The following is a 13,615-nucleotide window of genomic DNA, read 5'->3' as shown; positions in this document are numbered from 1 at the left end:
CTTCCATCAAATATTGATCAAGGCCTGCGATACACCTGCTTCCACAAAATACTGATTAAGGGGTTGGATATACTGGATTCCACCAAATACTGATTGAGGCCTGCGATATGCCTGCTTCGGCAAATATTGCTCTTCTCTAGGGACTTTGGCACAGGGTCATTTTGAAAATGACAGGCAGAGGAAGAGGCAGGCCGTTACACAGGGGTGGTAGGGGTCAGGTAAGTGCACCAGACCGGAGCCTAAGAGGGAAGTTAGAGAAGGTGTGTGCGATTACGTCAAAGGACGCACCAGAGTTGGTTGAGTTGCTCACTCAGCCTTCCGCTTCTGCACCCTCCTCATCCTCTGTATCTGCAACCTCCTCACTCTCTGCTGTGTGCACCCCCAAAGACACCACCACCACCATAGCCCCTCCACTCGAGTCAGAGGAATTATTTTCCCATCTATTCCCAAACCTTACCGATGCGTAGCCATTCTTGGCATCGGATGACGAAGAGAAGGTAGCAACGGCCGCCAGCCAACAGTCTGACGACTATACCCAGATCAGCAAAAGGAGGGTGGTCCCCGCTGTTGCTGCCTACTCCGAAATCTCTGTCAGTGGTGGTGAAGGTGACGATAATGACGTTTCGATAGACATCACGTTGGTTCCCACAAGAGAGGAAGAGGAGCGGAGTTCAGAGGGAGATACGGAGCAGCAGATAGGGAGGAGATGGAGGAAAAGCAGGCATAACTTGCAGTGCTCAGGAGGCAAAAAGCAAACTGCAAATGTATCTGGAGTGAGCCATCAACCATACACGGTCACATCTTGTGCTCCCAGGACGCTGGCACATGGCTTCACAGTGTGGGCATTTTTTAATGTGTCAACTGCTGACAATAATATTGCCATCTGCAGCCTGTGCTGTCAACATATAAGTCGCGGTAAACCCAACACTCACCTAGGACGACCGACTGTCACGAGGGTGTCAAGAACCACGCCTGACTCCGTTATACCTGGGGTCAGGAAGTCGCAGAGGTTGGCTGCGCGCTCTATGTAAGATAGGGCTGTTTCCTTATGGTAGCTTTCTGGGTTTGCTTTGCAACCATTTTGGCTCACTCAGGGATCCGTAGCTCCTTCTCCTCAGCTGTTCCTTGTCCAGCACTCCCAACCTCCTTATATTCCCCTCTCACACTTCTCTGGTTGCCAGATATAGAGCTTCCTGCCTGGACATCTATTCTGACCCTCTGGAGCTGTGTTGCTGCGTTCTCTGGTTGTTGGTCCAGAACGCTACCCTCCGGATCCCTGTTGGACCTTTGTGGTCTGCTGTGGTCACCCACCTGGGTGTATGTGTTTGTCTGTATTGTCTGCCCTCTCCCTGTTGTTTCCCTCTTAGTGTCAGTGGTGTGGACTAGCGATCCCACCGGCCCGTTCACTATCTAGGGCTCATTTTAGGGAAAGCCAGGGTTTAGGCACGTGATCGCCGCACGGGTGAGGAACCCGTCTAGGGACGTCAGGGCAGTCAGGTGCCAGCCGCAAGGTGAGTCAGGGGTCACCACCTTTCCCTCTCCCTTGGGCAGGGCTTTCCCTTTTCCCTCCCTGTGCGTGACGCGGGTCATTACACCGACCTTAAGCAGGAACCTGGCCTCCCATCACTGAGCCCAGGGGGAGCAACGCCGTCAGAACCCACAAAGCCACACTCCCGGCACTCCACGTCCTCCTCTCCTTCTCCTCTCTCCTCCCATTTGTCCTCCACTCCACCTTCCACTGTGCCATCATCGCGTTCATTTGGCTCAAGGCAGGCTTCTGTGGCCCAAATGTTCGAGTGTAAAAACTTGATGACGCCGGATAACCCTCTTGCCCAACGGCTGACCGCTGGATTGTCGGAACTGGTGGACTCGGAGGCCTATAGAAAATGTGTGGTCATTGGCACATCTGACCACAGACACGTGGTCTAGCAAACACGGGCAGGGAAGGTACATAACTTACTGCCCACTGGGTGAATCTTCTGACGGCTGTCAAGCATGTAACCCGTGGCACGCGTGTGGGTTTGGTGTTACCACCTCGGATTGCATGCAGGTCTGCCTCTTCTTATCCTTCTCCTACTCCATCCTACGTCTTCTCCTCTTCCACTGCTATTGCCTCTTCCTCTGCACCCCCCAAGCCCCCCAGAACCTATTCGACGTGCCAGGAGAGACGTTGCAATGCTGTGCTGTGGCTGTTTGTGCCTAGAAGCCAAGAACCACAGCAGTCCTGCACTGCTTTCAGCTCTGCGGTCACAGGCCGATCAGTGTCTAACCCCGCTCAATTTGACAGTTGGTAAAGTTGTGTGCGACAACGGTACCAATCTGCTGAGCGAAAACAGGGCAAAATGACACACGTACTGTGCATGGCACAAGACCTGAACTTAGTCGTGCAGTGATTCATTGCCAAATACCCCAGTGTCCAGGACATCTTGCGGCAAGCCAGGAAAATCTCTGGCCATTTTTGAAGATCTTATACGGCCAAGGTTCGCCTTGCTGACGTTCATTGGCGTCACCACCTGTCTGTCAGATATCTGATTTGTGACAGCCCGATAATAAGCATAAAGGGAAAGGGCCAGTACTGGGTGGCAACATACTTCGACTCCCGGTACAAACATGGCGGACATGTTACCAGCATCACAGAGGGCTGTCAGAATGCAGCATTTACAGGCCTTGCTTCGAGAGATGCTGCATTCTGCTGTTGCGGGCGCTGGCAGTGGAATTTCCACCCACAGCTAAACAGTTGCGGGTACAAATCCTACCGCACCTGCAAGAAGAGGGCGATTTGAAGATGTGTTGGTCACTTCGGATATGAGATCATTCTTGCAGCCAACCCATCGAGAGCTGCCCTCCGGATCCACATCATTACAAGTTCTTTTCTGTCAGGCAAATGCCTAATTTTTGGGGCCTGTACTGGCCTACAGTAAAATTGTTATCCACTGACCATCTAATATACCTCCAGCCACAAAATCACTTGTTCTTTTCTGTCAAGCAAATGCCTAATGTTTGGGGCCTGTACTCCCGTGGCCTAAAATATAAATTTTCTAGGCTCGAGCATGGCACATTTTTGAGAATTTCCCTTTAAGACGCATCAAAATGGCTTCTGATTAAAATGCATATTTTTGTGGGAATTTTTCCCATTGATCCCCCTCTGATATGTCACTGTCCATGTTGTGGGACTATTTGTGCACTTCTAGTAAGTATTTGGTGGCTGCTAATGCCGTACGCAGCCCTGCAGCGTATTGCGATGTGAGGTCACGGTTACTTAGGCAAACAAGGGTTGCTATGGGTTACTCACAGTTTGTAGGAATACCCTGGGCAGGCATACAGCAGTGATGGAGAGGCTGGCACAGAAGTCCTCTGGGGCACTCTCTGTATATAGGGACCAGGCCTGATGGTAGATGAGGTGCCCTGGGTGTTGCAGGTGTTTAATGTGCCTAGGGCAAGGTCCCTTTAAGGTTCGTGACGCCAGTGCCTGTAACGGTGGCACACCGGATGATAGTAGTAGGAGTAATAAGTGAGGAACACATTGTTGTGGTGAACCAAACTTTCTTTACTGGAAAACGGTTAACTTTGTACAGTCTTTTGTAAGTTCAGTTCCATATAGCAGTATCAAATCACAAGCAGGCTTTTACATAAATGGCAGGCAACAATGTTCTTTGCAAGATACTCAGAGGGTTAAACACACTCACAGATCAGGCCGTACCTTCTCCTCAGAAATACTGTACACTGTTCCTCAGAACTCTTGTCTGTCTCTATCCCAAGGCCCGGATGCCCTAATGCTGGCTTTATCCTTGGTAGAAAACTTCCTCTCGTATATAGCCTTGCTTTAAGTATATTTCCTTCTGCCCTTCAGCTTACTTGTCTAGCTGGTATGCTGGCTCTGCTCTGCTTGTGGGAACTTGGCTTCTCAGGAGGCAACTCTTTCCCTGGTGATAATCTTCTGAGCTAACTCTGGCTCAATATCCACAGGCAGACTGATCTTCACACTCACTAGCCTCCTGGTGTCAACTAGAAACCTGGGCTGTCTAGTTGCATGTCAGAGCCTGCACTTCAGCCCCACTCTGGTTAAAGTGTCTTCTGGCCTCTGACTCTACACTCCACAGACTCTAGACTCTAGACTGCTCCTCCCTGTCTGGGTCTAGCTATATATACTAGGGGTTCCCTAGCTCCCTCTAGTGCCTAGGATGCTGAACTACACCCTAATAGGCCTGCTACACATATCACAGGAAAATACACATAAATACATATTAAAATGCATTAAAATGTACTGTGAAATACACTGGCACTGTCCCACAGGAGGTGGAGAACAACGTGGCCCAATTGACCCTTGTGTAGTGCCCACATTTACCTAGTGGGAGACTACATATATGACCTGGAGGTGTTTCAGGTGCGCCTGCCATTAAAGTGAATGAGGCCTGCCGCGAACGCACAGTTCACGAACATTTGATTGCAAACGTGCGTTTGCGAAATGTCCCGGATGATGTTCGTCCATCACTAGCCTGTACTGGCCTACAGTAAAATTGTTATCCAGTGACCGTCTAATATACCTCCAGCCACATAATCTCTTGTTCCTTTCTGTCAGGTGAATGCCTAATTTTTCGGGACTGTACTCCAATGGCCTACAGTAAAATTGTTATTCAGTGACTGCCTAATGTACCTCCAGCCACATAATCAATTGTTCTTTTCTGTCAGGTGAATGCCTAATGTTTGGGGCCTGTACTCCGGTGGCCTAAAAATAAAAAAAATTTCTAGGCTCCAGCAGGGCACTTTTTTTTTCTTTTTTTTAATTGAAAAATCAAAGAGTACATATAGATAAACATACCATACAGTACATATAAACAGAATCTGTACAAAAACTAAGACAGTAGATATTATAGCTGTTTTACACCAATAAGATAGTTTTCAGGTCTGAGTAATCAAAACTAAATCTTTTCATCTTTAAAATTTTCTATAATCCTCCTATTTCCTCCATCTTTCTCTAAACTTTGTGTGAGTCCGGTTTTCCCAAGCAGCAATTTCTTTATTAATGTTCTATCGGTGGCAGATCCGGCAATGTCGTCAAATCTTGTATGGAATTCCCAGTTTTGAATATCTAGTGGGTTAATCTTCAAGTCGTGGTAAACTTGAGCCATGTCCAAAAACGAGGTAATGGACATTCTGCGACCTTCATACATAAAAGAGAGTCCGAATGGGATTAACCACCTTTATGGTATATTCTTTGCTCTGAGACAATCTGTCAGGGGTTTCAAGGCTTTTCTTTTCTTCAAAGTCGATTGAGCGAGGTCTTGAAAGATAAGGATGTCGTGGCCATTCCACTTTACATATTTAGTGTCTCTGGCTTTAGTAAGTTCAGCTTCTTTCACAGGGAAATTCAGAAATTTACAAATAACATCCTTTGGAGGGGCTGTAGGTGCTGGTTTGGGCTTCAGAGCCCTTTGAGCCCTTTCCAAAAATACTTCATGGACCGAGTCTGGGCTCAGGAGAGATAAGCAAATCTGGACTACTATTAGGGATGTCTCCCAGGGCAACCGATTCTGTTATACCCCTGAGATACAAATTATTGGGTCTCCCAAGTTTTTTTTTTTTTTATCTTCAATGGCATTGTAAAGTGTATTTATGTTAGATTGGATCACATGTAAACTTTGTGCTACCACTGCTTGGTGTTGTATCATTGCAGTTTGAGAGTCCTCTAATGATTCCACCCTCCTTCCTATGTGCCGGACATCTTGTTTGATGACCAAAAGATCAGTGCTCAGTGGCTCTAGGGCTGAGACCATGTAGGAAACAAGAGTTTCTTTAAGGTACTTGCGGGAGATATGGAGGGTATCAGATTCATCCTCACCTCCTTGTACATTGTCAGATGTCTCTGACGGTTTGTGGCTGGCAGCGCGCGGCGAGGTCTCAATAGCGACATAAGTTGAAGCTGCTTTCTTGAGGAATTTCTCCATAATGCCACTGTTAATCATAGTTTTTTGATGCCCTGAGGTATCTCCTGCTTTAGAGCCTCCAATCTTCACCATTTTGCATCTGTCAGGCAGTATTGCCAGGCTGTAAGGGCGAGTTCACAGACGGAGCTTCAAGCGGCCATTCACTTCAGACAAAATTGGCCCCTGATTAAAATACATATTTTTTGTGGGAAATTTTTCCATTGATCCCCCTCTGGTATGTCACTCTCCATGTTGAGGAACTATTTGTGCACTTATAGAAAGTATTTGGTGGCTGCAAATATGACCTGAAGGTTTTTCAGGTTCGCCTGCCATTAAAGTGAATGGGGCACGTCGCGAACGCGCGTTTCGCGAACATTAGATCGTGAACACGCGTTCGTGAAATGTCCCGGACGATGTTCGTCCATCACTAGCCTGTACTGGCCTACGGTAAATTGTTATTCAGTGACCGTCTAATATACCTCCAGCCACATAATCACTTGTTCTTTTCTGTCAGGAGAATGCCTAATTATTGGGGCCTATACTCCACTGGCCTACAGTAAAATTGTTATTTAGTGAACGCCTAATGTACCTCCAGCCACATAATCACTTGTTCTTTTCTGTCAGGTGAATGCCAAATTTTTGGGGCCTATACTGGCCTACAGTAAAATTGTTATCCAGTGACCGCTTAATGTACCTCCAGCCACATAATCACTTGTTCTTTTCTGTCAGGTGAGTGCCTAATTTTTGGGCCTGTACTCCACTGGCCTACAGTAAAATTGTTATTCATTTACCGCCTAATGTACCTCCAGCCACAAAATCACTTGTTCTTTTCTGTCAGGTGAAAGATTAATTTTTGCGGCCTATACTCCACTGGCTTACAGTAAAATTGTTATTCAGTGACCGTCTAATATACCTCCAGCCACATAATCACTTGTTCTTTTCTGTCAGGTGAATGCCTAATGTTTGGGGCCTGTACTGGCTTACATTAAAATTGTTATCTACTGATCGTCTAAGGCTACTTTCACACCTGCGTTCGGTGCGGATCCGTCTTGTATCTGCACAGACGGATCCGCACCGATAATACAAATGCTTGTATCCGTTCAGAATGGATCCGTTTCCATTATTATTTCAGAAAAAAGGCTAAGTCAAAACGGATCCGTCCTGACTTACATTGAAAGTAAATGGGGGCGGATTTGTTTTCAATTGCACCATATTGTGTCAGTGAAAACGGAACCGTCCCCATTGACTTACATTGTGTGTCAGGACGGATCCGTTTGGCTCCGCAACGTCAGGCGGACACCAAAACGCTGCAAGCAGCGTTTTGGTGTCCGCCTCCAGAGCGGAATGCAGGCTGAATGGAGCCAAATTGATGCATTCTGAACGGATCCTTATCCATTCAGAATGCATTGGGGCTGAACTGATCCGTTTTGGGCTGCTTGTGAGAGCCCAGAAACGGATCTCACAAGCGGACCCAGAAACGCCAGTGTGAAAGTAGCCTAATATACCGCCAGACACATAATCACTTGTTCTTTTCAATTCGGTGAATGCCTAATTTTTGAGGTCTGTACTCCACTGGCCTACAGAAAAAATTGTTATGCAGTGACCATCTAATATACCTCCAGCAACATAATCACTTGTTCTTTTCTGTCAAGTGAATGCCTAATTTTTGGGGCCTGAACTCCACTAGACTACAGTAAAATTGTTGTTCGGTGACTGTCTAATGTACCTCCAGCCAGATAATCACTTGTTGATTTCTGTCAGGTGAATGTCTAATTTTGGGGGCCTGTACTCCACTGGCCTACAGTAAAATAGTTATCCAGTGACCGCCTAATATACCTCCAGCCACATAATCACTTGTTCTTTTCTGTCAGGTGAATGCCTAATTTTGGGGGCCTGTACTTGACTACAGTAAAATAGTTATCCAGTGACCGTCTAATATACCTCCAGCCACATAATCACTTGTTCTTTTCTGTCAGGTGAATGCCTAATTTTTGAGGCCTGTACTCCACTGGCCTACAGTAAAATTGTTATTCAGTGACCGCCTAATGTACCTCCAGCCACATAATTACTCGTACTTTTCTGTCAGGTAAATACCTAATTTTTGGGGCCTGTACTCCACTGGCCTACACTAAAATTGTTATTCAGTGACCGCATAATGTACCTCCAGCCACATAATCACTTGTTCTTTTCTGACAGGTGAATGCCTAATTGTTTGGGGCCTGTACTACCGTGGCCTATAATAAACATTTTCTAGGCTCCAGCTGGGAAGATTTTTTAGCGTTTCCCTTTAAGATGCATAAAAATAGTGGGAATTTTTGCCATTGATCCCCCTCTGGCATGTCACTATCCATGTTGTGCTACTATTTGTGCACTACTAGTAAGTATTTTGTGGCTGAAAATATGACCTGAAGGTTTTTCAGGTTCATCTGCCATTAAAGTCAATGGGGCCCGCCGTGAACGCGCAGTTAACGAACATTTGATCGCGAACGCTCGTTCGCGAAACATCCCGGCTGATGTTTGTCCATCACTAATCATATATATACATATTGTGACACAGTGAGGGGTTGTGTCTGGCAAGGCAGGTATTTTCTTACCAATATATGCGGCTAGGCTGGTTTTCAGCCAGGTGAGATTAAATACCGGAGCGGAGTTTAATTGCCGGTCTGGGTTTTTGCAGCACCTGGCTGTCTTTAAATAGGCAGATGGGCTCAGCAGAGATGTATCTGTTTTGGGGATTTGAGGCTTTGTGCCGTGCTGGAGGGCTGAGAGACTCAGGCTGTGGAAACAGGCCCCCTAAAGCCTGCTGTGGACTACTGGAGGCAGAACTGCCAGCAAGGTGACTTGTGTTATATGAACTTTCCATTGTGTGGGAATTAACACCAAGACTGCAAAGTTACGTGCTGTTTTGTGCAATTGCCTCAAGTGTGAATAAACACTGACGTTTTGAGTTAAGAACTTGTATTTTGCCTCTGTACTGCACCCGTTTATCCTATCTACCAGAGCGAAAACCAACAATATATATATACAGGGAGTGCAGAATTATTAGGCAAGTTGTATTTTTGAGGATTAATTTTATTATTGAACAACAACCATGTTCTCAATGAACCCAAAAAACTCATTAATATCAAAGCTGAATATTTTTGGAAGTAGTTTTTAGTTTGTTTTTAGTTTTAGCTATTTTAGGGGGATATCTGTGTGTGCAGGTGACTATTACTGTGCATAATTATTAGGCAACTTAACAAAAAACAAATATATACCCATTTCAATTATTTATTTTTACCAGTGAAACCAATATAACATCTCAACATTCACAAATATACATTTCTGACATTCAAAAACAAAACAAAAACAAATCAGTGACCAATATAGCCACCTTTCTTTGCAAGGACACTCAAAAGCCTGCCATCCATGGATTCTGTCAGTGTTTTGATCTGTTCACCATCAACATTGCGTGCAGCAGCAACCACAGCCTCCCAGACACTGTTCAGAGAGGTGTACTGTTTTCCCTCCTTGTAAATCTCACATTTGATGATGGACCACAGGTTCTCAATGGGGTTCAGATCAGGTGAACAAGGAGGCCATGTCATTAGATTTTCTTCTTTTATACCCTTTCTTGCCAGCCACGCTGTGGAGTACTTGGACGCGTGTGATGGAGCATTGTCCTGCATGAAAATCATGTTTTTCTTGAAGGATGCAGACTTCTTCCTGTACCACTGCTTGAAGAAGGTGTCTTCCAGAAACTGGCAGTAGGACTGGGAGTTGAGCTTGACTCCATCCTCGACCCGAAAAGGCCCCACAAGCTCATCTTTGATGATACCAGCCCAAACCAGTACTCCACCTCCACCTTGCTGGCGTCTGAGTCGGACTGGAGCTCTCTGCCCTTTACCAATCCAGCCACGGGCCCATTCATCTGGCCCATCAAGACTCACTCTCATTTCATCAGTCCATAAAACCTTAGAAAAATCAGTCTCGAGATATTTCTTGGCCCAGTCTTGACGTTTCAGCTTGTGTGTCTTGTTCAGTGGTGGTCGTCTTTCAGCCTTTCTTACCTTGGCCATGTCTCTGAGTATTGCACACCTTGTGCTTTTGGGCAATCCAGCTCTGAAATATGGCCAAACTGGTGGCAAGTGGCATCTTGGCAGCTGCACGCTTGACTTTTCTCAGTTCATGGGCAGTTATTTTGCGCCTTGGTTTTTCCACACGCTTCTTGCGACCCTGTTGACTATTTTGAATGAAACGCTTGATTGTTCGATGATCACGCTTCAGAAGCTTTGCAATTTTAAGAGTGCTGCATCCCTCTGCAAGATATCTCACTAATTTTGACTTTTCTGAGCCTGTCAAGTCCTTCTTTTTGACCCATTTTGCCAAAGGAAAGGAAGTTGCCTAATAATTATGCACACCTAATATAGGGTGTTGATTTCATTAGACCACACCCCTTCTCATTACAGAGATGCACATCACCTAATATGCTTAATTGGTAGTAGGCTTTCGAGCCTATACAGCTTGGAGTAAGACAACATGCATAAAGAGGATGATGTGGTCAAAATACTCATTTGCCTAATAATTCTGCACTCCCTGTATATATATATATATATATATATATATATTTCACCCTATAAGATGCACTGGCCCATAAGACGCACCTAGGTTTTAGAGGAGGACAATAAAAAAAGTATTTTTCATTAGACCTCAGTTCAGATCAGCAAACAGACCCCCAATATTAATCAGACCTCAGCTCACAGCCCCAATCAGATCCCCAATGTTAATACGACCTCTGATCAGACCTCAGATCAGAGCCCAATATAAAAAAAGACCTCAGATGAGACCCCCATGCCTCATATCAGTCCTCTATTCCTCATATCAGCCCCCAGCCATATGTGATCAGCTCTCAGACATATGTAATCAGCCCCGAGTCATATAATCAGCCCCCAGTCAAATAATCAGCCCCCAGTCATATGGTATCAGCCCCCAGTCATATATATAATCAGCCCCCAGCCATTATTCAGCAGCCCCCAGCCTCAGATCACAAAATAAATAAACCACTTACCTCTCCTGCTCCTGGATGCGGCCGCTACCTCTCCTCCAGTTCGATCCTCTTCATTCCTGCTGTCGGCTGTGCTGTGAACTGGCGTGCACAGAGTGAAGTCACAGAGCGCCCTCACGCTGTGCACAGCCACTGCACAGCTGACAGCCGAGGACCAGGAAGAGGTGATTACAGAGCCTTCACCGCTTCCTGGTCCTCCGGTACTAAGAATCCGGCATCCCCTTTAAAGGCATTTAGGATCCGATCTGCCTCATCTTGTGAATATGAAAACATAACTGGTTAATGTTAAGTTTACCTTGTAGATTCATGATGACAAAAACGGCATGCTTGCTCCAATGGATACTATATCAAAATCAAAGTGGCTGGGCAGTACTGCAAACAATAGTAGAACAAAGTAGAAAGAGGGGTGCCAGCGGATGTGGCGGTGATCCTCCCGTCAAACCGTAAATGAAAAAGGAAATTCCACGGCACTTCCCAAAAATAGATACGTGTTTATTTCACCAGATGCAACGTTTCGGTTCTTCCTCTGAACCCTTACTCAATCAGTGACAAATTCATGATGCAAATTACATATATTTATACCACACATGTGATTATTGGATAATTAAAACAATAAAGTACAAAAATATAAAAAGTGCATGATTATAATATTAAAAATACATATAAAACAGTGTATAATATAATACATATAATGTGTATACATTCATATATGAAATATCCAAAATGTGCAAATAATTAAATGTACAAAATTACAGAATTCTTAAGTGATTCATAATTCATTAATTACAAACAAATGTGAATAATCCCTGGTTTGTGATTAAAAACATAATTGATGTGTGGAGGAAAGGAGGAAAAACCATACTTGTCAGCATAAAAAAAATGAGACACAGCGTCTCAATAGTATAAACGTGCATGTCAGAAGGACCTATGATGATCACGTGGGAGGTGCAGTCACGTGACAAAATGTCACATGATGCATCCTGATCACACGGCCTCTTCCATCCAGACGGTCATGTGAAAGGTGCAGTCACGTGACTGAACGTCACGTGATGCATCCTGATCACACGGCCTCTTCCATCCAGACGGTCATGTGAAAGGTGCAGTCACGTGACTGAACGTCAAGTGATGCATCCTGATCACACGACCGCTTCCATCTACAGCCTCACACTATGCTGCTTTGCCTCAGAAACATGATAATAGTCACGGGATCAGTCACAATCACGTGACTGTGTATTATGCAAATATATTATGTCTTATTCAGCTATAAAATGTACAATTTACAATTTATAAAAAATAACCCCTCTTTTTCGTTCACTACTCAGTTACAAATAAAAAAATATATAAAAAAAATAATAATAATAAGTATATTAATAAACGACTGAGTGCCCGCCCCCCTCTGGGATAGTCCTCTCACTGCATAAATTGAACAACAATCCACAAATATCAGCAGAATTCATGGATGGCTGGACATTACATCATCAATAAAAGTAACCAATCCCCAGAGGAAGCTTGGCCCCAAATCAAACACAGAATATAATGAATAATATTCGGGCCTTACGTTTGGTTGTCTTTAATGTGACATTCCAAAAATGGAACATAATAATATATTATGAATGGGTGAACTATACAATGGGCCACGTGTTGATTAAATAAACAATGGGAGAAACAGTACTGTTCCCACAGCACCAGAATACCATATAATGAGGAAATTTCATGGCAGGCAACCCTGCTAAGGGTGCCATCCAAGACTATCCTCATATAGTGAAAGGTTAGACACAAAAAAACTCAGCGAGGACCCTCCTACAACTGTGGTGCATAAAAGGTTGCCACCAAAATAATGTTCAGGTAAGGCTCCTCACCTTATCTACAGCAAGATGATCCTTCCCAGGCAAATATCCATCCAGTACATTACTTTCATGACATATTGGCCCAACAGAAGTCCCACCACAAGTATAGAGTAAAAAATTTGTATATTAACTACCCTTAATAAAGGCATCTCAACGTATAATGGCCTGTAGCAAGGAAAGAATAATTATAAACAAAAAAGTTAACTGAATAAAATGAACAAAATTTTTTTTTTAAAAAAGGGGGAGGGATACAATAGTTGAGATTAGTGATGAGCGGCAGGGGCAATATTCAATATTTTGCTAATATTTTGTAGAATATTCATCATATATTTGCGAATTCGCGAATTTGAGATTATATTCTTGATTGTGAAAATTGACAATGTAATATTCGCGTAATGCGCTAGAAATACAGGTGTGGTCAATAAATTTTTCAAGCTGGTATAAGTTTCCTGAGACTGGAGAAAATGGTTGGCATGGCAGAACATAGAATAGCTTTATATGCAGATAGAGTGCTCCAATATATTTGTGCTTGCAAATTTTCGGCAATTAATGTGCATATTTTTTTGCAATACGTGCGACTTGCAACATCACAGCACTATGTCTGTAGCATTTATGTATAGACAGCAGAACCTATCAGCTACACTATAGATCAATCTAACCTACACTGACTATCTCCCCCTAACTATCTGAATTATATACATAAGTTAACTGTCTAATGTAATACAACAAAGCACAGACCAAAGCAATGACAATGCTGTCTCTTTCATAACTGCAATAAACTTTAGAAAATAGCTGCTGGG

The sequence above is a fragment of the Bufo bufo genome, chromosome 5, assembly GCF_905171765.1.
Source record: "Bufo bufo chromosome 5, aBufBuf1.1, whole genome shotgun sequence".
NCBI lineage: Eukaryota > Metazoa > Chordata > Amphibia > Anura > Bufonidae > Bufo > Bufo bufo.
Note: the sequence above shows the minus strand (reverse complement) of the source record.